At 42.9% G+C, this 22,725-nt stretch overlaps 1 protein-coding gene across 2 annotated transcripts in view; it reads right to left on the reverse strand.

The window, feature by feature from the left end:
• IL12B (interleukin 12B) overlaps window positions 1-4,954 on the reverse strand; it is a 131,496-nt gene extending 126,542 nt beyond the window's left edge. For both annotated transcript variants that reach the window (XM_029583782.1, XM_029583783.1), the window contains exon 1: window positions 4,786-4,954. The gene's annotated coding sequence lies outside the window, so the exon portion shown is untranslated. The remainder of the gene's footprint in view (window positions 1-4,785) is intronic.
• Window positions 4,955-22,725: the final 17,771 nt, after the last annotated feature.

A 22,725-nucleotide genomic window follows, 5' to 3' on the forward strand; every position in this document is an offset into this window, starting at 1 on the left:
AAAGCAGAATTTGGGCTGGACCAATGACCCAACATTGATGCTGCCAGACAAGGGACATAGATTAAATTCCTGGACCTAACTCCTCAGAATAGGGATGCATCTTATCTGTTGCCAGAAAGGAAGGAATACTAGCCAGTGTACAACAGCAGCCCCCTCCTGACTTATGCCCGGCACTGGGGGAACCATGGTGTGTATCCTCAGGCAGAGAGCCATCATTGCAATGGCTGGGATAGACAGGAAGGGATGAGAAACACTGGGCACCTGCAAATGAAGGGTTATGGCATCACAACCCTCATCATGGGGGCAAGATCTTTGATTTGGTATCCCAAAGGAATTCAATGAAGCTACTGGACAAAGTATGAAAAGGTATAGAATCTGAAAAATCCAAATATTTGTTTCAGGCCCCTACACTTTCTTTCAGTAGCTTATGGGTAGATTCGGGCAGCAAGTTTTAAATTCAGCAGCACAGATTTTGAGATTGTGGAATATTTATATATAGTTATCTATTTTAAAAAAAAATCTCATTATTATCTCATTTTAAAAATGTTCCTTGCCTCTCAACTACCTCCTGTTTGCCTTAGCCTCCAATTATTCCAACCCACTTGCAGTGCCAACACCAGTGTGCACTACAAGGTAGCTGCAGCTCTACATGAAAAAATCCATAGGTGAGACGATCTATGAAGTAGGATTAAATAACCTTGCAAAGTTGCAGATGGAAACACAGAATGGAGGAAACAGTGTCAGGAGGGCTGGGGTCTGGAAACACACTCTCAGAAGCAGGGTAGGCCCTCAGGGCAGAATCTGGGTATATCTTCTGCCTAGCCAGCCCTCTCTCCTGAAGGTTGAGCCCTTGGGTTCTGAAGGCCAGCAGGACTTGGCTACAATGGCTGAACATCATGGTTGGAAGCTGGGCTGGTCTTCAGCCTAGCCAGCACCTCCCCCACAGGTTGAGCCTTGGCTTCTAGGGGCCAGTAAGGCTTAATTGGACAGGCTGGATAAGGCAAGACAAGCTGGTCAATGCAGGGCAGACACAGGCTGGATGTTGTGAGCAGAGACAGACTGGAAGCAGAGGTCTGGGTATTGGTATAGGGAAGAAGCTGAGGACTGGATACTGGAATAGGATAAGGACTGGATATAGTAACAGGCAAGGAGCTAAGCACTAGATACTGGGACAGGCAAGAGCTGAGGACTGAATACTGGGACAGTAGGGTAGCAGGATACTGAACAAGAGCTGCAACTGGATACAGACACTGGCTTGGATACTGAGCAGGGACTGGGCTGGATAAAGATGCAGGCTTGGGCAATGCTGGGGACTGGATTGGGCAGGACATGACAAGGATAGACAAGACTAAATAAGGCACACTAGGGCACGCACCGGGAGAGCGGGCGTTCGTCCGCTCTCCCGCGGACTTTACTGAATCGGCCTGTGAGTTTGCACCTGAAGCAATGGAGGGTCAAGTGACTTGCTCAAGGTCACAAGGATTGGCAGCAGGATTTGTACCCTGGCTTCTCTGATTTGCAGTCAGCTGCTTTAATCACTTCTAATTGTCATGGGATTGCAGGAAGCCAAGGGCTCTCACTATTTTCCACAAAAAGGGTCATATATCTATAAATATATATTTTAATCCACAGTAAATTGTTAACTTCAGTTCTAGTATCCTTAAAGGTCCCAAACAAGTGAAGCATATTTCCCCCAAAGATAACTGAGCAGGACGCCAAAGCTGGCTGCCTTCCAATTACACCAGAATTAGCAGTAGTATCTTGATAAAAGTTCTGCACGCTCTCGTATTTCACTTTTCAAAATCTATTTCAAAGTGGGAGTAGGATTAGGAAGTGTGAAGAAAGACTGCTGGAGACTTGAAAGACACGAAGCAGCTCTCTTTCTGTCACACATACACAGTACTGCTGCTGGAATTCATTCAGCAGAAATAGGATACGACTGACCAAGCATACAAGGAGGCTGCGACACATCTGCTTTAACTCTGCTAGTATAAGGAGAGCAGTCACTTGGCAGCTTTAAGGAATTTTAGTTTTACTGTTTAAATCCTCCCCCTAGCTCCTTGTTATACATCAAGAATATATATCAACAGAAAAGGAACAGTGAAAAATGCTTTAAAAACCTTAATGTCATCACTTTATTATTATTATTATTATTATTAATGCTTATCAATTTTTCATTCAATCAACAAATACAAAAATACAAAATATTGTTACATTATACAGACATTACCTTATTACAATATATCTAAAACAGATTGAGAGAGACCCAAATGATTATAGCTTTAGCAAACACTATTTATCTTTCCATTGGGAGCAAATTAACTACTGAAAATGTACACATTGTTCCTAAATGTTCAGAAGTCCCAGGACATTTCACCATCGTTGTTAGTTGTGAACAAACCATTGACCCACTTACAAATGCTGCCAAGACCCTCTATTAGCCTCTTTACGTTATTGATAGCAAACAGAGTTTAGTTGCCCCAAAACATTCTTCTCATCTGATCGCATTGAGAAGGTTATCACTTAGCTTGGAACAATGTCAATAAACTTGTAAATACCAGTTGTCACATAACTTGAAGATAAACCTTGCACTTGCCCGAAGAAATGTGATATAAAGTCACAAGGCAAATCCCAACTCCTGACACTGCAGAGTTTTGGTATCCACCAATGCATACGTTAGGGCCAACTTTGTGTCAAATTCTGTATGGAAATGACATAAAACTACTATTGCGCACATACTCAAACCCTCCAAATCAACCAAAAGTATTAAGCATTATCGAAACTTACTAATAATCAATTTTAGACATATTGAGGTCTTTATTCAGACATAGTCCGGATTGCAAAGTTAGCCGGATAAACTTATCCGGCTAACTTTGAAGGCATATTTAACAGTGCAGGCACACCACTGAATATAGCCAGCTAACTTTAGGACAGCTCTTTAACTCAACCAAAGTAAACCGGCTTAGGGGGTCATTTATCAAAGGCTTATCGCATGCGATAAGGGCCTTTTCGCATGCAGTATCATGCAAATTAGAGGGAGGGGAAGAGTCGGGGCGGGAAGGGAAGGAGTCGGGGCGGGGAGGGGCGGAGTCAGCGGTGTCTTCGCTGCCAGTGATAACGTTACTAACATTATCGTCGGCAGTAGCACGCCGAATAGCGCCACCTTTCACGGTGGCGCTATTCGGTATGAAAGCTGGCAGCCGGCGCACCGCGGCCGCCAAAATCGCACCGCTGTGGTGCAAAGGCTTCGGGCTTTCGCAGGCCCTCCCCTCCTTTGCCCGCCCTCCTGTTTCGCGGGATTCGTCATTCTGCGAAGAATGATGAATCCTGTCCTGAGTCATCTGGCTAACTCCGAATATTGGAATTAGCTGGTTAACTTAGCTGGCTAACTCAACCCCTCCCAATTATGCCCTGGACTGCTCCTACCTTATTCAGCTAAATCCTAGCTTATCAGCAGGCTAAAATTTAGCTGGATAAAGGCTGGCTATAGCCGGGTATGCCATTAAGACAGATAACTATTATATTATCATGACTATTGTAACAGTCTACTATTAGGCTTACCGAAGAATTCTCTTAAGCCATTACAATTGTTATTAAATTCAGCTGCCAGACTTGTATTGAATGCAAAACGTTATGATCATATTACACCAGTTCTGAATAGCCCGAAATGGTTACCCATTCATGAACGAATTTGGTATAAAATTGCTATGACCACCTTTAAATTGCTGAGCCCTGACTCTCCATCGTGGTCCAGTGCTCTCTTAAGGATTTATAAGCCAACCCGGGATTTAAGATCATCGCAACGTGGACTATTAGACATGCCGTTCATCTTGCCCGTTTGACTACAACCAGAGAAACCTCATTTTTGGTAGCAGCCCCTTCTTTATGGAACTCACTGGCATATGATCTCCGTCTTCAAGATAATCCAAAAAAATTCAGACTCCAATTGAAGTTCTTCCTTCTGCAGCAGGCCTATGGCTAGCCCATGCTGATAGTGGTCTGATAAGGTGACTTTTGTCTATACGACAATTCTAAAAAATCACAGACTCCTTCCGAAGAACCTTCTATTGTACAATGCCCATGTTTATTCTATGCTGTTTGGTCCTTACTTTTATGTCTTTTTATTGTGTATGTTTTCTCATCAATTTTAATTTTATGCTTGTTTTACTGTAAATCGCTTAGGCCTATTTTGTGTTTAGCGATTAATAAATTTTAATAAATACAAATTACAAATCAAAATTATCCATCTAAATGGTTTTTGAATATGAACCTCATTATGATAAGGTAATATTACATTATATATAACAACATTTTATATTTTTGTATGTGCTAATTAAATGAAAAATTGATAAGTATTAGTAATAAAAATAAGCAATAAGATATTACATTTTTTAAAGCATTTTTCACTGTTCCTTTTCTGTTGGTATATATTGTATAGAGGGACAGTATTCAGCAGCTTTTTGATTTTTGGACACAAAGAATAACCAGGGTTTTTTTTGATTAAGGAAGAATTAATGTCTAAAGTCATCTGGCAAATAACAGAATTTCTTTTCACTTGCAGAATTAAGATGCTGCAAACAGGGTACGAAGCTCCAAAAAAAACAAAAACCTTTTACTAGATGAAAGTGGCAGAACAGTTGCTTTACCATTCTGAACCTCTTAACCTAAAGGACTTTAAAAAGAAAGTCATTCCATTTCTGCAACAAAACTTAACAGATGATGCAGCTTACTCCAAAGACAGTTCCTCTGCAGACATTACTTTTAAATTAAAACTGCACAGCTTACCTCTCTTCCTCTCTTTTAGTCTTTAGGTGAAAATTAGACAGGCGGGTTGATCTCCTCTTCTTCTTCTTTCTGGAAATTGCTAAAGGCTGAACTCTCCTGTAGGGTTATGCTCAGGAAATGGCTTTACTTTGGTTTTCTTTTTTTTTTTGGTTTGTTGTTTTTTTTTCATTTCAAACTGGAAAAAAAACCAACATGAAACTTTTAAAAAGCAAAGCAAGATGAAGCCAAAAAACGCCCTCCCTTACACCCTCCCCCTGCCCTGTCTCCAAAAGCAAAGATTTCCCCAGGCCCTTTCCCCACTTCCTCCCACAGAAAACATTTAAAGATGACATCGGCCTCAGCTCAGCTGACATCTCGCTGACCTAAGCACTGGGGATCACTCCTGCCCACAGTTTCAGGCTCTGGATGCAGTAATGTAGAGAGGGCCCAGTGAAGGGTATGGGTTTGTTTGTTTTTTGGGTTTTTTTGGCAGCCACAGAAATTTATCTTCAAAAAGAAAACAAAAATGAATAATTTTCAAAGCAAAGTGAAAGAAAATGGGGACATTTCATTAACATTTCCACATTTTGCTTCAAATGCAAGCGCAGCCCTACTTTCTCCAGCTCCTTCACAGCTTTCTCCTCCACTCTCTCCAAAATAACAAACCTAGAAGAATTTGTTCTTAAGGCTTTGTTTCTCTTATAACTCAGGTGAAGAATCAGGCTGAGGCTCCCCTTCTCCTCGAGAACTCAGCTCTAACCTCTCTTCCCTTCTCATGGGTCTCTGCACCTGCCTCTCTCCTCTGGGAACTGCAAGTCCCAACCTTCCTCTTAGTCAGGTCAGGTTCATGGCTTCTCTCTCTTCCTCCCCTTCCTTCCTCACAAACTCACTTATTCTGCCTTCGCTCCCTCTACTGGCAGGAACAGATTACTGCACACTGGGGGCGGGGGGGGGGGGAGATAGGCCACACTAGAACATTTTCTCCACCGGGGAATGTGGTTACCCTTTACCAAAGCAATTTGCTCTGTAGTAGAGCCAAAGCATCCCTGCAACTGCATTGTATTATGAAATACTACTGAGAGCACTTTAGCCATTTTGTTTTTCCAAAACTGTCGTTCATCCTAATCCAAATGAGGCAGTAATACATCACAGCTGTTGACAGTAATACTAGTAAGGGGAATCGAATGGGTTTTGTGAATAGTTAAGCATGGCCAAGCCTACTGTACCCTGGTTTTGATTCTGGTTCCGATGGGTTCATCCTGGGCAGGACACCGTGTAAGTGTGATAAATTCCACCAGCCATGATTCTGATTCGTAACAGGATCTTACTCATTAGTGGCTGCATCCCAAATGTAGCCCAGTTTTAGGGAAAACTCAGTTTTATTTGTGGAGCTAGAGACAATATATTTTTTTTTCAGTCTTAATTGACTGCAGTATGCTCAGCTGGTCTTCTGCTTGCCTTTAGAGTTTACTGCAAACAAAGAAGGAGACAACTCAAAGCAGAAGGCATAGGAGGCAAATCCTGAGGAAAAAGCCACTGTGGGTTGCAAGGCAGCAGAAATCTTAGATTTGTGGTTTGTGGGATCAATTCCTTATTTAAAAAGGAATCAATAATAACATTAATCAAACTTTTGTCCCATTTCCTAGAGTAGATATTTTAGATATATTGCTTATCTAGAGATGTATGGTATGTTAATTGGTTTATATATCATACCTGCAAATGCCTTAATGCAATAAATGTAGAAATTCTTCAACTGATTAGACACTGTGTGAGAATTGTTGAGGGGTGGGGGGATTTGAGGAATCCATAGTTTTAAATTAACAGATTTAATAATTACTACAGTTCATCAGGCATTCACAACCATTGCATTATAGTTTTATGCCTATCTAATTGCAATTACTGGAGTTAAGTGAATTAGTGACATTTACTTTTAATAGGCCTGTACCAAATTTTAGCTTAGCTCTGGTTTCTGGAATTTAATGAGCTAATGTAGTTCGATGACATGAATAAATCTGTTTAGTCAAGAGGTTCTCAGCCATGATCCTCAAGGGCCATAAACAGGTCTGGTTTTCAGGGTGACCAAGCCATACAAATTACCCTTCTTCTTCAACCAAATGTATGCAAACATCTGATGAATATTAATTGTTGATATCCACCATTTTGGTGGCCCTTCTCTGGACTGCCTCCATCCTGTCTGTCCCTTTTGAGATACCATCTCCAGAACTAAACACCGTACTCCAGGTAAGGCCTCACCAAGGGCCTGTACAAGGAGATTATCACCAGCATTCTTCCAGCTTTAACTATCACCTTGACACATTGCTTTGCCATCTTCAGAGTACTAGATACTATCACCCCAAGATCTCTCTCTTGCTCTGTGCACAACAGCCCTTCACCCCCATCACATACAGCTGTTTTGGATTACCACATCCCAGTTGCATGACTCTGCACTTCTTGACATTGAATGCCATATCTTCAACCACTGATCAAGCTTCTTTAAATCACATCTCATTCTCTATACTCCTTCCAGTGTGTCCACTCTGTTGCAGATCTTAGTATTATCCACAAATAGACAAACTTTACCTTCTATCCCTTCCGCAAGTTCGCTCACAAAGATATTAAATAGAACCGATCCCAACACTAATCCCTGTGGCACTCACTTAACACTGTTCTTTCTTCAGAGTAGGTTCCATTTACCATCACATGCTGTCTTCTATCCATCAACTAGTTTGTAATCCACGCCACCACCTCGGTGCTCTCTCCCAAGCTTCTCATTTTATTCATGAGTCTTCTATGTGGGACTGTATCAAAAGCTTTACTAAAATACAAGTAAACCACATTGAATGCTCTTCCCTGATCCAATTCTCTAGTCACCCAATCAAAAAAATCGGATTCGTTTGATACGACCGTCTCCTGGTGAATCCAGGCTACCTTGGATCAAGCAACCCACTGGATTGTAGATAGTTCACTATCCTTTCCATTAATTTTCCCATCACCAAGGTGAGGCTAACAGCCTGTAGTTTCCAGCCTCCTCTCTGCTCCCACTCTTGTGAAGCGGGACCACCACCGCTCTTCTTCAATCACTCGACACCACTCCCATATCCAGGGATCTATTGAACAGGCTATGCAGCGGATCCGTCAGCACGTCTCTGAGCTCCCTCAGTATCCTGGGATGAACCTCATCAGGCCCCATGGCTTTGTCCACTTTCAGCTTTCCTAGCTCTTCCCATACATTCTTTTCTGTAAATGGAGTTTCGTCTACTCCACCCTCATCCAAAATCTTGTTAACTAGCGATGGTCCTTCTCCAGGGTCTTATTTAGTGAATACCTAACTGAAGTATTTGTTTAATATTTCTGCCATTTCTTCGTCTCTCTTCATACATTGATCCTTGTCACTTTTCAATTTCACTATACCTTTTCAGGCCTTTCTCTTTTCTCTGATGTATCTGAAAAATGTTTTATCACCTCGCTTTACCTCTTTGGCAAACCTTTCTTCCACTTGGCTGTTTGCTTTCTTGCTTACTTTCTTTGTCTCCCTCAGTTTCACCAAATATTCTTCCCTGTGTTCCTCTTTTTGGGATTCTTTATATTTCTTGAACGCTGCTTTTATTACTTTTATTATGTAAGCTACCTCCTTTGAGAACCAGATCGGTTTCTTATTTCTCTTACTTTTGTTTACTTTTCTAACATATAGGTTTGTTGCTTTTGTAATTGCTCCTTTTAGTTTAGTCCACTGTTCCACCTTTCCCATTTTCTCCCAGTTTTCTAGTTCTACTGCCAGGTTGAAATGCAAAACGGGTCTTCGTTTGACTTCTCCGCATCCTATTTGTGATGTCAAACCATACCATTTGATCACTGGTGCTAAGGTGGGCACCCACCAGGACATTAGAGACATTATCCTCATTAGTGAGCACTAGGTCAAGTATAACGTCCTCCCTCATGGGTTCCATTACCATTTGTTTGAACAAAGCTCCTTACAGGGCATCCACTATCTCTACTTCTGGTAGATTCCGCAGAATAGAGATTTTCCAGTCTACATCCAGCGGATTAAAGTCTCCAACAATCAACACTTCCTCCTTTTCCACCTTTTGGATATCTTCAACCAGATCTCTGTTTAGTTCTTCCGTTTGAGATGGAGGCCTGTAAACCACACTAGTAAAAATGGATGCACCATCTTTTTTTTTAGGACGGCCCATAATGCTTCTTCTCTACCTCACCTTCCTTGCAGTTCAGGAGCTTAGATATTGTTTTTGACTTAAGAGCTACTTCTCTCCCTTTCTGCCCTTCCTAGTACTTGTGGGTAATACCAGCCCCTAGTGATGACCTAGGAAAAGAGGTGTGGTCTAATCATTAGAGCCTGAGGATTCAAAACCTGCTTCTCCTACTGATGGTCCCTGACTTAACCCTCCATTGCTTCAGGTATTGCTTTAGATTATAAGCCCTTTGGGACATGGACCTTCCTACTGTGCCTGAATTGGAACTCACTTTTAGCATGAGTATTGGAAAAGTGAAAATAAAATCCAAATCCTTAGGACATCATGCAGGCCCAGTGCTACCATGCATGCATACTGTGCAATTGCACAGGGTGGCACAACCGGAGGGGTGGCGGAAGAAGAATCAGCCTGCGAGGCCGAGAAGAGGAAGGGGCCTGTGAAGCCATTGGTAGACCACAACCCACCAGCAGCCTGGAAGAAGAGGAAGCCAGGGAGGCCACTCGTAGATTCTATCCTACCGGCGACCTAGAAGAGGAGGAGGCTCGTGAGGCCGCTGGTACTCTATCCCACTGGCAGCCTGGAAAAGGAAGAGGCCCATGAGACCACTGATAGACCCATCTCACCAGCGGCCTAGAAGAGGAGGAAGGCCATGAAGCTGCCGGTGGACCCTGACCCACCGAAGAAAGAAAGAGCCCATTTTCCTACTCCTTCTCAGTGCCAGTATGCACTGTCCAAAACGTGTGATGCATGAGATCAGCATAGAGGAAGTACTAGCCCTGCGAGATTTGATTAGCGCAGGGGCCAGCACATAAGAAGCAGCAGAATGGCTCCCGATGATGATGGGTATGGATGTGTGTGTAAGTGATTGAATGAGAGCCTTACTGGGGAGGTGTGGAGTGTGTGAATGGGAACCTGACTGGGGGGGGGGGGGGGGGGGAGGAGGGTATGACTGGGGTGTGTTTGTGTATGAACCCGACTGGGTGCAGTGTGTATGTGTAAAAACCTGTCTGGGGTGTGTGTGCATGTGTGAATGGGAGCCTGACTAGGGAGTGGTGTGTCTGTGTGGGTAGGAACCTGTCTGGGATGTGTGTGAATGAGAATCTGACTGGGATGTGTATGTTTGAATGAATGGGAACCTGGTTTGAGGTGTGTGTGTGTGTGTGTGTGAAGAAAATGTGTACTGCCCCAGTAATCCATGCCTTACTCAGGATGACTGGAAATAAAGTTTTCAAGTATGGAGAGTGATGATTTTTCTGTCCTTATTAGTTTTAATTATTGGATGTCTGTCTGCAATTTAGAAATAATTTATTGTTGTGAAATTTTTAACATTTTGTATGAGCTCTTAATTATTGGATATTATTCTGTTCCTTAGATCATTGGAAATATTATTTTTAAAAGTATGGTTTTACTAATATGATTGATTTTATATTCCTTGATTTTATTGTTTGAATGATTTATGAGGACTGGTGATGTTTCTGTTTCTCCATTGCTGCACTGCATACAGTCTGGCTTGTTTTGGTTTCCAGTTTCTATTTTTTAGTTTATAGTCTCTTTATTCTGTATTTGATGAGGGTGAGTCTGTATTCTGCATATTTAACTGAGGTGGGGTCTTGTGTGTTTAAAAAAAATGAGGAAGGGGGACAGCACAGTAATTGTTCGCCCTGAGGACCTGTTAAAACCCAGGAGCAATGCAGCACCCGACTAGGATCTGAAAGAAGACATCTACTAGCTATTTCTATCTGTTCACAGGAAGTGACCCTCAGAGCATACAGTATCTTTCATGATCAAGATCCTCCTGACAACAAAATTCTACGGTTATTGATTCTGCAAGAAGTACCCTTTGATCACGAGGCACAATCACCATAGAAGGTCTCTGAATGGAAACCGCACTTAAAACCAGCAGGTGCATTCTTTTTCACAATATGAGCTGGGGCACTTTTGTAATGAGACCTTTTCTGAAAAATAGTATAAAAGACGAGGAGAGCCATTAAGCATCCATTTGAAAGCCCTTGCAGTGCAATCACTGAAGTCCTTGTACAGAATCTTTATTACATATTCTTTTTAATTACATTCAGTACCATTGGAAGAAAGACAAAAGCATAAGAAGAAAATAAATTGTGCAGTATTGATTAACTTTACTTAATGACCTTCTGGGGTAAATGTAAGGGGGTGGCACTACATGGTATTGGAAGCATTCTCTGTAAATTCACTGGGAGTGCTGGGCAGTGCACTAGGGGTGTGCACATGCATTTTTTTTCTTTTGTTCTGTTTGTTGTTTGATTTCTTTTCATTTATTTAAAATGAAAAAAAAACTAACACATTTTTAAAAAGATGAAATGAAAAACAAACACAAAAAAAATATTGACCCTTCTGGAGAAGAAACTCTCTCAGCTCCCCTTTTGAACTGCCCCTCCCCCATCCTCTTACCCATTATTTTTTGTAATGGGGGAGGAGCTAGCCTGAATCACTCCTGCTTCGCCATATGCATAGAAATGGCATCGGTAGACTGAGGTCAGCACCGTTGTTCATTTATTCTATACACCAGACCCAGGCTGGTGCCATTTTGTAAGGACGAAATTAACTGGTGCCAATCTGCCGGCACCATTTCTAAGTATACTTCCAGCGGGCAGGAGCAAGCAGAGGTCATTCCTGCCCCATGAATAAAAGAGAAATGTGGTAAGAGGGTTCAGGGGGTAAGCATATCAGATGGGACACCTGTGGGAAGGGTTTTTTTTTTGTCCACAGTAACAGCCGAAGTGAGAGATTTTTTAAAAAACAAAATGAAGAAAAAGTAACAAAATTGTCTTCATTTCTTTCATTTTGTTTTAAAAACTAATTGGAAGGAAATGAACGTAAGGCATGTCATGCTGAGTTGGACCAAAGGTCCATTGAGTTCAGTATCCTGTCTCCTACAGCGGCCAATCCCGAAAAGCTGATTCAGTTTCTCGCTGGTCACTCCCTGTCTCCCTGAGTCTCCGGGTTAAAACTATTGACTTATCTTCCATGAACTTTTCAAACCCAGCTTGACTACATCCTCCAGCAACTAATTACAGACTGATTGTTTGAGTGAAAAAATACTTTCTCCAATTGGTTTTAAATCTGCTTCCTGTTGGCTTAAAGGAGTGTCCCCTAGTCTTAGTGTTATTTGAAAAGGTAAATAACTGTTCCCTATTTACCCATTATACTTCACTCCTGATTTTTGTAGACCTCAGTGATATTCCCCTTCCCCCTCAATTGTCTCTTCTCCAAACTGAAGAGCCTTAACCTGTTCAGTCTTTCTTCATAAAGAAGCTTTTCCCAACCCCTTAACTATTTTTTCTGCTTTTCTCTGCACCTTTTCTAACTTCACTATACCCTTTTTGAGAAGGAGTTCAAACAATTGCACATGCCTATTGGACACCAGTGCTGAGGGTAGGGACATCTTAGAGTAGGGTCTGGTAGGGAAAGCCTGACAGTGGAGTTTAGGGAGTGGAGAGGGCCCCGCTGAAATGAGATGCTGTCAGAGCCAATGGTTGGGAGTTGGACTACTGGGAGGTCAGGTACCACATAACTTCTCTACTTTTTTATTGGAAACAATCAGTCACTGCATTGCCATCTGATTTTAGCTCTAACCTGGTTATTATAATGGGGAGCTATTAAAGTTTTTACCATTAAAAATAGGGATTTAGTATCAAACCCTGTATTATGAATTTTCTTAGAATAATATGATTTTTTTGCAGCTTCAATGGCTTTACATCTTGGGAGCTGGATTCTATATATCCCTTGATTAGAAGGTAATTTGTTCTTTCACTATTTGTGTTCACATTTTCTCAGTGACCTTTTCTCTTCCTGTGTAGGATATCAGAGTGCTTTCCTTTTCTGATTCCTCAATATCTTAAAGGACTGAAAGGAACTCTAAACCACAATATACATAACTATAATACTTTGTGTGATAATTCTACCCGTATAAGTACCTTGGTACGATTGGTCATGAACTACTTCACTAAATGACTATGTCTAACGATATATTGTAACCAAACCTTTGACAGCACCTGTTAGAATGTACTATAGTACACTTTCACCTACATTAATTTATGTGCCTACATGTAAACCGTCGCGATGGTATATAACTTAGCGATGGTATAGAAAAGATTTTAAATAAATAAATAAATACTAACTGCTGGGAGATCTTCTCTCCCAGTTCTGCACCATCTCAGTGATTGAATCATAATTTAATTGTTCCAAGGAATTAGGAAGACATTCTCTTAATTTCTCTATCAATCCAGTGATGCCTAGTCATAGTAAGATCTTCCCCTAAAATGGAAGGTGCTGTGGGGTATGAGTGAGGATAGAAGGACTTAGGTGTAAGTGAGATGATCAGACTTGGGGAAATCTGTGAGTGAGTTAATTGAAGAGTTGGGGAATGAGGTAAGAGAACTGAAGGGATGAGTAAGGAAAGCATGTGATGCTGCTCACTTCCTTTCTATCCCAAGGAGGCAAAGAGCAGACCACACGATTGATTTCTAGGCCCCCCTGTTCTGAGGAGGTCAAGGAGACTGAGCGGTACACACCAATGTGCCTTAATCCCTGAAAGCTGATGAGAACCAGCTGATTCTGGCTCAAAGAGGAGGCCTGTGCCTTACTGGCTAAGGAGGGAGAGAGTTGCTAGAGAGGATAATTTTCTGGGTGGGTGGGGGGGAGTTCAAAGACTAACAGTGATTAGGGGTGAGACCTTGGCCTAAGGCCACTGGGAGTTAATTGGGTAGGGAGCTGGGAATTGAGGACTTGGATCCCTAAGGCAAGGAAGAAGAGGAGGGTAGAAAGAAAGGACCCCTATCTCTATCATCTCTCCTCCTCCTCCTTATATCCCCAATGATCCTCCATCCCCAGCCTTGAGCAGTGTTCAAGCCCCTGTGCTCATCGATCAAAGAATGGCTGGGGATGGAGACTCACTGGGATAAGGAGGAAGTAAGTGTGTGTGTGTGTGTGTGTGTGTGTGTGTGTGTGTGTGTCTAACAGAAATTTACAGCTAGTACACTAAGGTACCGTGCATTAATCATTTAAAAGAAATAAAATCCATAATGAAATCGCAGTCTCAAGCAATAGCAAAAGCTGCACACCCTGGTACTTAGGCACTCTGGATCAAGCACATCCTCCCTATGCACGTCTCCTGGTTTCTGTTTCTCTGGATGAAGCTCTTTCTTTATCTTTTTCTCTCCAAATATTTAAAAGCAGCTGAGCCCTTTTTTTCAGTCTGCAACTCTTGGGACTTTTCCCTGTTAGGCAGTCTGCCTTCTGACCCCACAAAGGTCAATCCTCTTTCTCCAGACTCTCAGGAGACAGAATAGGGACTATGGACCTTAATTCCCCTCTTGGACTTTTTCTTCTTAATCTTCAGAAAAAGTCAGGAATTTACCCTTAGACCGCCTGACAAGACCTCCCTTATCATGAAGATCTGGACATCCACAACCTTGGGCCCCAGCCACATTCCCAGAACAGGTGGTGCCCCTCCTTATACAGAAAAGTACCCCAAAGCACCTCTCCCATTGGAGGGAGAGACCTGAAGATCCCTGAACCATTAGGGCATAACGCCTCCCACTGGGGAGTGTCAAACCTCTTCTAATTCTCCTAATGAAATCTAACATCACATTCCTCAATCAGTTTATCTTGTGACACTGATGCTACTCTGATAAAGGGCACTTACACTGATAGTTGGTAATTTGTCTGCCTGGTGTGGATTTCACACACTACCCAGATAGGATTTTAGGCTTAGGTCATCACACAGGGCTCTGTAGCGTCTTGGTCCAACTTCACAGTAGTTAAAGCACCAGGCTATAAGTCATTAACTTCAGGTTTCTACTCCCAGCTCTACCATTAATTATCCTTCTGTTTTTACCTCCATGTGGCAGTTTTCCCAATGGTAATAATAGTGCAATTCATTTAAACAGAGATTGTCTCCTTAAAGATGAAGTATTCTACTATGCTAGCGCAAAGTAATAGTCACATTGCCGATGATATGGTTTTCTTTTCTATGTTGTTTCATAAAATCAAACATTCAGTGATAACATCTGTATGAAACAGGATTTTCTGGAACAGTTCTATTATTTTCATACTTGAAATTTAATTTCAAAGTGGCATAAAGAAGTAAATATTTAGAAATGTGTGTTGAGGGAAAAGAGTGCATTTCTCTGAGAGGAGCTCTAGAAAGGGATAGTGCCTTATTCTGTGCAGAACATTTTGTACAAAAGGAATTTGCCCCTTTGTGGAATATTGCTCCTAATCATATCAGGTCAAATTCAAACCCATGCAACAAACAGGAATAATAGTCTTCTCTGTCCAGCCTTCATGCAGAGGTGAATAAGAATGATTTGCATATTTCAGATACTGTAGATGGCTTGGCAATGCATTTCTGGCATTTAAACTGTATGAATGTTTCCAAACAGGAAGAAACATACTATTTATATCTGTTTTGACAACTTAGCTACACATTATCAGAACACCATATGTTGCACAACATAATCATGATAAATACACACCACATTCAGTGGGAGCTGCTGATTTCTATTTTTAACTATTAAGAAAGAAGAACTATAATTCCCACAATTCCTGTGGATGGGAATTAAAATGCCAGGTCTGGATAGCTAGTTGCCAGGCACTAATGCGCATAAATCTTGGTATTTAGCAAAAGAAAGTGAGCTGACGCAGCAGATTCCCATGCCTGAATATATAGCAGCTTGATTTATATAATGCCCTAAAGAGGCACTCATCCAAAATACTCTGAGTTCTCAGAGCAAACACTTAAATGTTATCACGTAGGAGGGAGAGCCTTGGAAGCAAACAACAGCATAGGAGAAAACGATGCAGTAAGACACACCCAGTATTTCTGTTCTAGCATTGTGATTTCTGGATAGATTTATTAAGTAACTGTTCTTTCACTTCCCAACTCCCTTTAGTCCAGTCCTTGTAGCCACAGACCTCAGCCGGGAGCCATGTACCAAACCTCCTCCTGGCACCCTACCATAAGGTGCCCTAAACTCTCACCACTAGATGTCACCATTGCACAATGACTACAACTCCCTCTCCTGAAAGCTGTGAATGCTGCCTCTGCAACATCCCCAGAGACCCAGCTGACCTGGGGAGTGGAAGACTCAAGCCAGGAATCGAACTCGGGTTCCTCTGTGGGGTGGCACACAGCTCTGCCATTGAGCCACAGGGCTGGTCCTAGGCAAGTATTCTAATACAGTCACCTTGAAACATATATTCCGGCCATTACAAATCTGTATTTCTGTGCTCCTGCATGCAAATCTCTGTTCTGACTGCTCCTCCGGTATGCTTAGCCACATCTTGATGTGACAGGTGGCACCTTATAGACTTTGTCAGTGGACTGCAGCCCTTGCAAGCTCATGACTCAATAAACTGCTTAGTCTACAATGTGCCACCTGCCTGTGTCATTTTTGCTACACAAGACTAACACAGCTATCCCTCTGAAGATTTTCATCACTTGATGGGATTACTAAACCTTCAGAAAGGCATGAATAGAAGCACAGAGTATGAGGGCAGATAAGGAGCTGTAAGTCCCTGTAGCCTGCTTAGCTCCCTTCCTGGTAGCGTTCCATAGACCCCTGGTTGATATCTGGCTTTCCCCTCACTTCCTCGCAGCCAGGGGATCCTCTGTGTTTATCCCAGGCCCTCCTGAATCCCGTTGCTGGTTTTCTTTTTGGTCTGCAGCACCTCTCCTGCGTTTCCTATTACCTACTGCGTTCCAGTGCAACTAAATGCAGGGGCTGCAGGATTCCAGTCACGGAAGCCAAAAGCACCAGATGACAACCGAACAACAAAAACAATTTATTTTGGGAGACGACTTCTGAAAAATTCTTCAGCCGTTCAGAGCACACAATTCATTCGTAACGCCAACTTGCTTCCGACTGACTTTCCGCACCAGTGATTATTTTCACATGGAAGAAGTCTGCCAGGAACAGCTTCCAAAGGGGGCAGAAATACAAAGCGCGAGCCTCTATATGCACGCCACGAACTTTTTGTTTAGAAAAGTTTCAGCTACAAGCAGTGCCACCAACATGGCAATCACAGGTTCCTCTTAGCAGAGATACAGAAAGCAGCTGAATTTCTACAAGGAAGTTTGTTGCTTGTGAGCAGTAGCAAGGCTTCTAGCTCTTCCTACACTCACACACTGCTTCTTTCCTTTTGGGTGTCTCTACTTAGCCATGCTGGTTACAAGTCCTTTTTGTGTCTCTTACTGGGTATCCAATACGGGTGCCATCTATTTCTCCTGGCAGAGAGAAGGCAAAGGAAAATCCACCCTCTCACTTCTGACTTAGTAAAAAAAAAAAACTGTTTCAGAATCACATATTACAATTTTGAATTTCTCTGCACAAAGAGCACTTTTGCATTAGCCCGTAAGGAGTAGGGCCGTGCATGGAAAACATTTTCATTTTGTTTTTATTTTCCTTGTTATTCCTTTTTGTTTTATTTATTAGAAGAAAAATAAGTACCACAGAGAAAAGAAAGCAAGTGCCCTTCCCCTGACTGCCAACCCCCCACCCCTCCCAGCACTGCTGACTTTTACAAATTGTACCCCCAACCCAGCCCTTCCCCTGTCCCACCCCACCCTCCCCCAAATGTTTGTTTCCCCATCTGTGGGGTTCCAGTAGCCAAAATGGAGTGGGACGATCACTGGCCACTCCTGCCCTGCTGGGTCCATGTTTTCAAACTGGTGCTGGCCTCAGGGTCTGCTGGCGCCATTTTAAACATGGAATCTGGTGGGGCAGGAGGGACTGGGAATTGCTTCCGCCCAATTTGGACTTCTGAAACCCTCACAGGGTATGATACATCTTGGGGAAGGACATAAGGAGAGGCCTGAGGGGTGGAGGGGGACACGACGACAAGTTGTTCCCAGAATGAATGGAAATGGAAAAAAAAAAAAAACATTTTGGTGGAGGATTTTGCTTTCCATTTTCTTTGATAATGAAACAAGCTTTTTTTCATTACATTTTTCTTTTCATTAGAAAATGAAAGCGCATCCCTAATAAGGAGCAGGCTCAGTGGTTCAGTGCTAGAATCCACACAAGCCCAACGCTCACTGGTTTGAATCTGGAGAAGATTGTAAGTCAGCGCTAATCCAAACTCTGTTATACCCCAGTTTCTCTTTTCCAAGAACATTTGGAAATGACAATTTTATTTTTAGTTCATGCCTTGTCATTGGTAGCTCAAGGTGAGTTACATGCAGGTATTTTCAAAGTGATTTCCATAGGTAAAATAGTGCTTTAACTGTGTAAATGGGCTTTTTGAAAGTTGCCCACCCGATGTGAGGATAAAAGTGCATGTATTGTGCCACAATGTGAGAAGCTTCCCTGATGCCAGGTCTGGAATGGGAGTTGGAGCTGTTCCCTGGTGGGGTGAGGTGGGATAGGGCTGGGGGAGCGCCATCTCATCCCTTGCCCCAGGCAGCAGATTTTCTTCAGCCACCCCTGCTCTTGCCCCTTAGACCCTTGGATAGAGTAAGGGGATGAAGGGGGCTCTGGGAGAGTCCAAGGGGTGCTGAGGGGGTGACAGCGGTGATGGAGGCAATGGGGAAGGGGCAGGGCACACCCAATGATTTTTCTTTTTGTTTTGTTTCTTTGGAAGGATTTGTTTCATTTTAAATAGACAAAATAAAATGGAACAAACAAAATGAAAAAAAAAAACCAACCTGAAATAAAGATATTCTGTGTGCATCCCTCATCTGATAGTGACTGTTTCCTCCCCAGACAGTAATACACACAGACATCGTTGCAAACTCCTCTCTCATATTTAGAGAAAAATACATGCACATATATTGGACACAAGATGTTGAATTAGCACAAGTTTGAAACTTGTCAGTGGTAGTGGCTACTGCTCACAAGTTTCACAGTTGTGCTAATTCAACCCCTTTTTGTGCCTACAAAAATATTGAAATTCCATTGTGTAATTGTTAAAACCTAAAAGTTAACACTGTTGATCCCTCTTACAAACCCAAACCCCATGGTAAGCATGAGGTGAGTGACTACTGAAATGTTTTTTAAAAGATGGTTGATTCTCAACGTATAAGAAAAGATGAGTGAATGAGCAGCAGATGGGGATTGAAGCATTGACAATTGGTGCTACTGCTCACAAGTGTCACAAACTTCTTCTAATTCAGACTTTTGTCCATGTGTTAACATGTGTCCAATGTATGCATGTATATATTTCTCCCTAAAGAGTAAGAATACAATAGACATTTTCATAGGCATGATGCGAAGTGTCAGTTTTCCTTTGTATATATTTCAAAAGATATACCACTTTTATAAACGCACATGATATGTGAATGTGTCGAAGGTTTTGCATTCGTTTCAGTTCTGTTATATTGACTATTAATATAAACCCTCTTCCACAGCCTCCAAGTAGAACAAGCATGGGACTAACAACAGTTAAATAAAAAGGCAATACCATGGATTTGAGATTAGAAGGAAGATTGGCTAAGAAGGAGTGAGCATGTTACCAGTGAAACCAGGCGGCGTCCTGACTGGGCTCTGGCCACTGGAAAACATTTTTCCCCAGCATAGAATTCCTGGTTCACGTAATCCTTCTGAAGTATAAAAATAACTTCCTCCTCTAAAAACAGTCTTCAGAATACATCACTGGCTTAGAGTTCTCACCAGATTTTAAGGACATTGCATGTTTAGTAACGGAATTGTGAGTTTGCTGTTCTCATTCGTGGATCCTGTTTTGAGCGTTTCTTTTTATTTTTCTCAAAGCAGCAGGATTCTGGGATGAAATCCAATCTGGGACAAACCCCATCCCACCCCAGGAGTTTAAACCCGCATGCAGCAGATTTTAGGAAATTTCATTATTTAATTATTTCATTATTTAAAGTCCAGCTTTATTTACTATAAACATATTTACTATAAACATATTTACCAGGGCTTAATTTGTAGATGAAAAGGAAGTGGAGCTAAGTGAGTGGTGGGAGGGAACAGGGCTGGGCCAGGAGTGAACAGTGTAAGGTGGAGGGGCTGGGTGTGAACTCTCCTACACACACACACACACGCACACACACACGTGGCCAGATTTAAGAGTTTGGCGCCCATAGGGTTGAAGATTGAGGGGTGGGAGATCCTGGAGATTGGAAAGTGGGGGATGTCCTGTCCCCCAGCACCCCCTAGTCTCAGAGTGCTATCAGAGACAGATTTAGGAGTTTGCCACCCCCAGGCACTGTTGCTGCTGTTGCGCCCACCTCTTTCGTCCCATCCCCAAGGTCCCGGGTAAGGCCAGACAACAGGTAGCAGGAGGCATAAGTCAGAGTCCCACTGTTTGCTGTGGCAGCTCAGGCAAAGGTTCTGTGGCAATAACTGGAAAAATCTGAAGCACACTGGCAAAGATTTCCATCTTTCATATTATAAAATTAAGTAATTTTCCAACCTTGCCTGTATCTGTATAATCTATTTTTTTATTGGGTGAGGAAAAGGGATCTTAAGTTTCAGTACAGGGATGAGATATCAGGGATGGGCAAAAGAGAAAGAGAGGGTGAGAGGACCTGCCACGGGGAGAAGAAAGGAGGAGGACTAGGAATGGGATGAGGAGAAGGTGAAAGGACTGGGGATGGGAGAGGAGTATGAGGAGGAAAGAGAACTGAGGATGGGGGAGAAGAGGTAAAAAGGACTGGGGATGAGGAGGATAGGATATGGGGAAGGTGGAGGAAAGTGGTAATCAGGAATCTGAGATGGGAGGAAAAGAGGGAGAGGGATGGAGCTTCTGTGATGGGGAAAGGGAGTAGGACAAGTTGGCAGGGGCTGGGGGTGTTGCAGGATCTGGAGAGAAGGGAGGTTCCAGGATCTGGGAGATAGAATCTGAGATCAAGAGAGCCAGAACCTGAATTGCAGTGGGTGGGGAAGGGGGAAGGAGGGAGGGAGGGATCCCTACTGTGCTCTGATCCCGCTCGTCCTTACAACTCCTCTGTCCTCTCAGTCTGGCACACACAAACATCAGCATCAATCCCCCCTCTCTCTCACACACACAAACATTGTCCCTTTCCATCTGATCCACTCTCATTCCTCAACCTCTCTTCTCACCCCCAATGATCCCCATTCAGCCCCTCCTAATCTTACCAAAATGCTCCAGGCTCACCCCTTCCCATTTTGTTCCCTGCATGCTGCCTGAGGGGCTGGATCAGGAAGCAGAGGGCTGTTCTCTGCTGAGGGAGATTCAGCACAGCTGGAAGGCATAAATCTTCAGCCAGCCTGCTGTCCCCATCCCCACCCCCAGGCACAGGCCTATTGACAAATCCAGGCCTGAGTGCCATAACAGCGCCCCTTTGGATGGCTGGAGCAGGCTGCACTCCTCTTTGCCCTGGGTATTTGGCACCTTCAAAATTTGGCATCCTAAACAGGCCTAAATCCAGGCCTGCTCATACACTGTCTCTTTGCCCTTTCCCATCTCCTCTCATGGCCTTTCAAATATGCCACAAAACTGCACAAAAATCAGGCCTTGTAGCTGCTCTCATCTCAGATCTGCATGCTCTAAGGCTTGGGGGGGGGGGGGGGGGGTCCCAGAAATGATGCTGCCACCACCAGCTATGGCTCCATTTCTACAGGGAGCCGGAACTGATTCACACCACCAGCTCTGCTCCATTTTCGTTGGGGGAGCCAGAACTGATACGTATCACCAGCTCTACTCTTTATCTTTGCGTCCTGGAAAAAAAGGTGGCAGAATGCCACTCTGGGTTGTTCCAGAAATTAAGCCCTGGATAATGGACACAAAAAGAGATTGAATTAGCACCAGTTGGAAACTTGTGAGCTGCAGAGCTTATCAAGGTCAGAGCTGAAGCCTTGACAACTGGCACTATTGCACATAAGTTTCAAGCTGGTGCTAATTTAATCCCTTTTTGTGCTTCAGAATCCCCCTTCTCCACCTGTTCCTTGTAGAAGAGGAGGGAAGGAAGAAGGGACTGGATTAGAGAGAAGAATGGCTGCTTTATCTGCTCCAGGATCTCTCTCTTCTTGTTTTTCCTACAGGTTGTCTGAAGGGGAGGAATTGGAGCAGCATACCCCTACTATTATACCTCTTAAGTCTGAAAAGAAATGGTGGAACTGTGTTCCAGGCCTTTCCTCCACAAATTAAGCCCTGATATTTACACTGAAATAAGTTCAAGAATAATACAAAATTACCTAATAGTGAAAATGATAGGTACTAAGGTAAACAGAATATAATATTGGTTGTCCATTTTTCTTTATTCTTAATCTTATTTGCTTGTGGGTGTGTTAGCAAAGTACTCAACCTTCACTTATGACAAGGCTCCTCTTCTTCCCTTATTTCCACCTACCTCCTCCAGCTGTAACGTTTGACATGTTAAACCTATATCTAAATTGCCTGCCCCCTTCCTCCCCCTTTAATCCCTAACCCTAGCCCAGCAACAACACTCCTCAGCCAGAGACCACAGCTCCCTACAGAACTTGGTACACGTTTACTATGAAACTGGTCAGTAGGCGTCACTTTTGAGCAATGGCTAGGGCACCCTACCATGGGGGGGTGGGGCCCCCTACCCCCACAGCATCCTCAATACCTGGTCAGTTCAAGCCGCCAAAGCCCAGCTTGGAGATCAAGCCCAGATTTCCTGCATGCCAGTGCACATCTGCCATGCTCATCTCTTTATCCTTCCAATTTGCCACCTTAAATCTTATGGAATTTTTTTCCAAATTGCCTTTCTCCTTCTTTAATTTGACTGTTTCTATTTATCCAGTTTTTTATTCTTCTATTGTGT

The sequence above is a fragment of the Rhinatrema bivittatum genome, chromosome 18, assembly GCF_901001135.1.
Source record: "Rhinatrema bivittatum chromosome 18, aRhiBiv1.1, whole genome shotgun sequence".
Taxonomy (NCBI): domain Eukaryota; kingdom Metazoa; phylum Chordata; class Amphibia; order Gymnophiona; family Rhinatrematidae; genus Rhinatrema; species Rhinatrema bivittatum.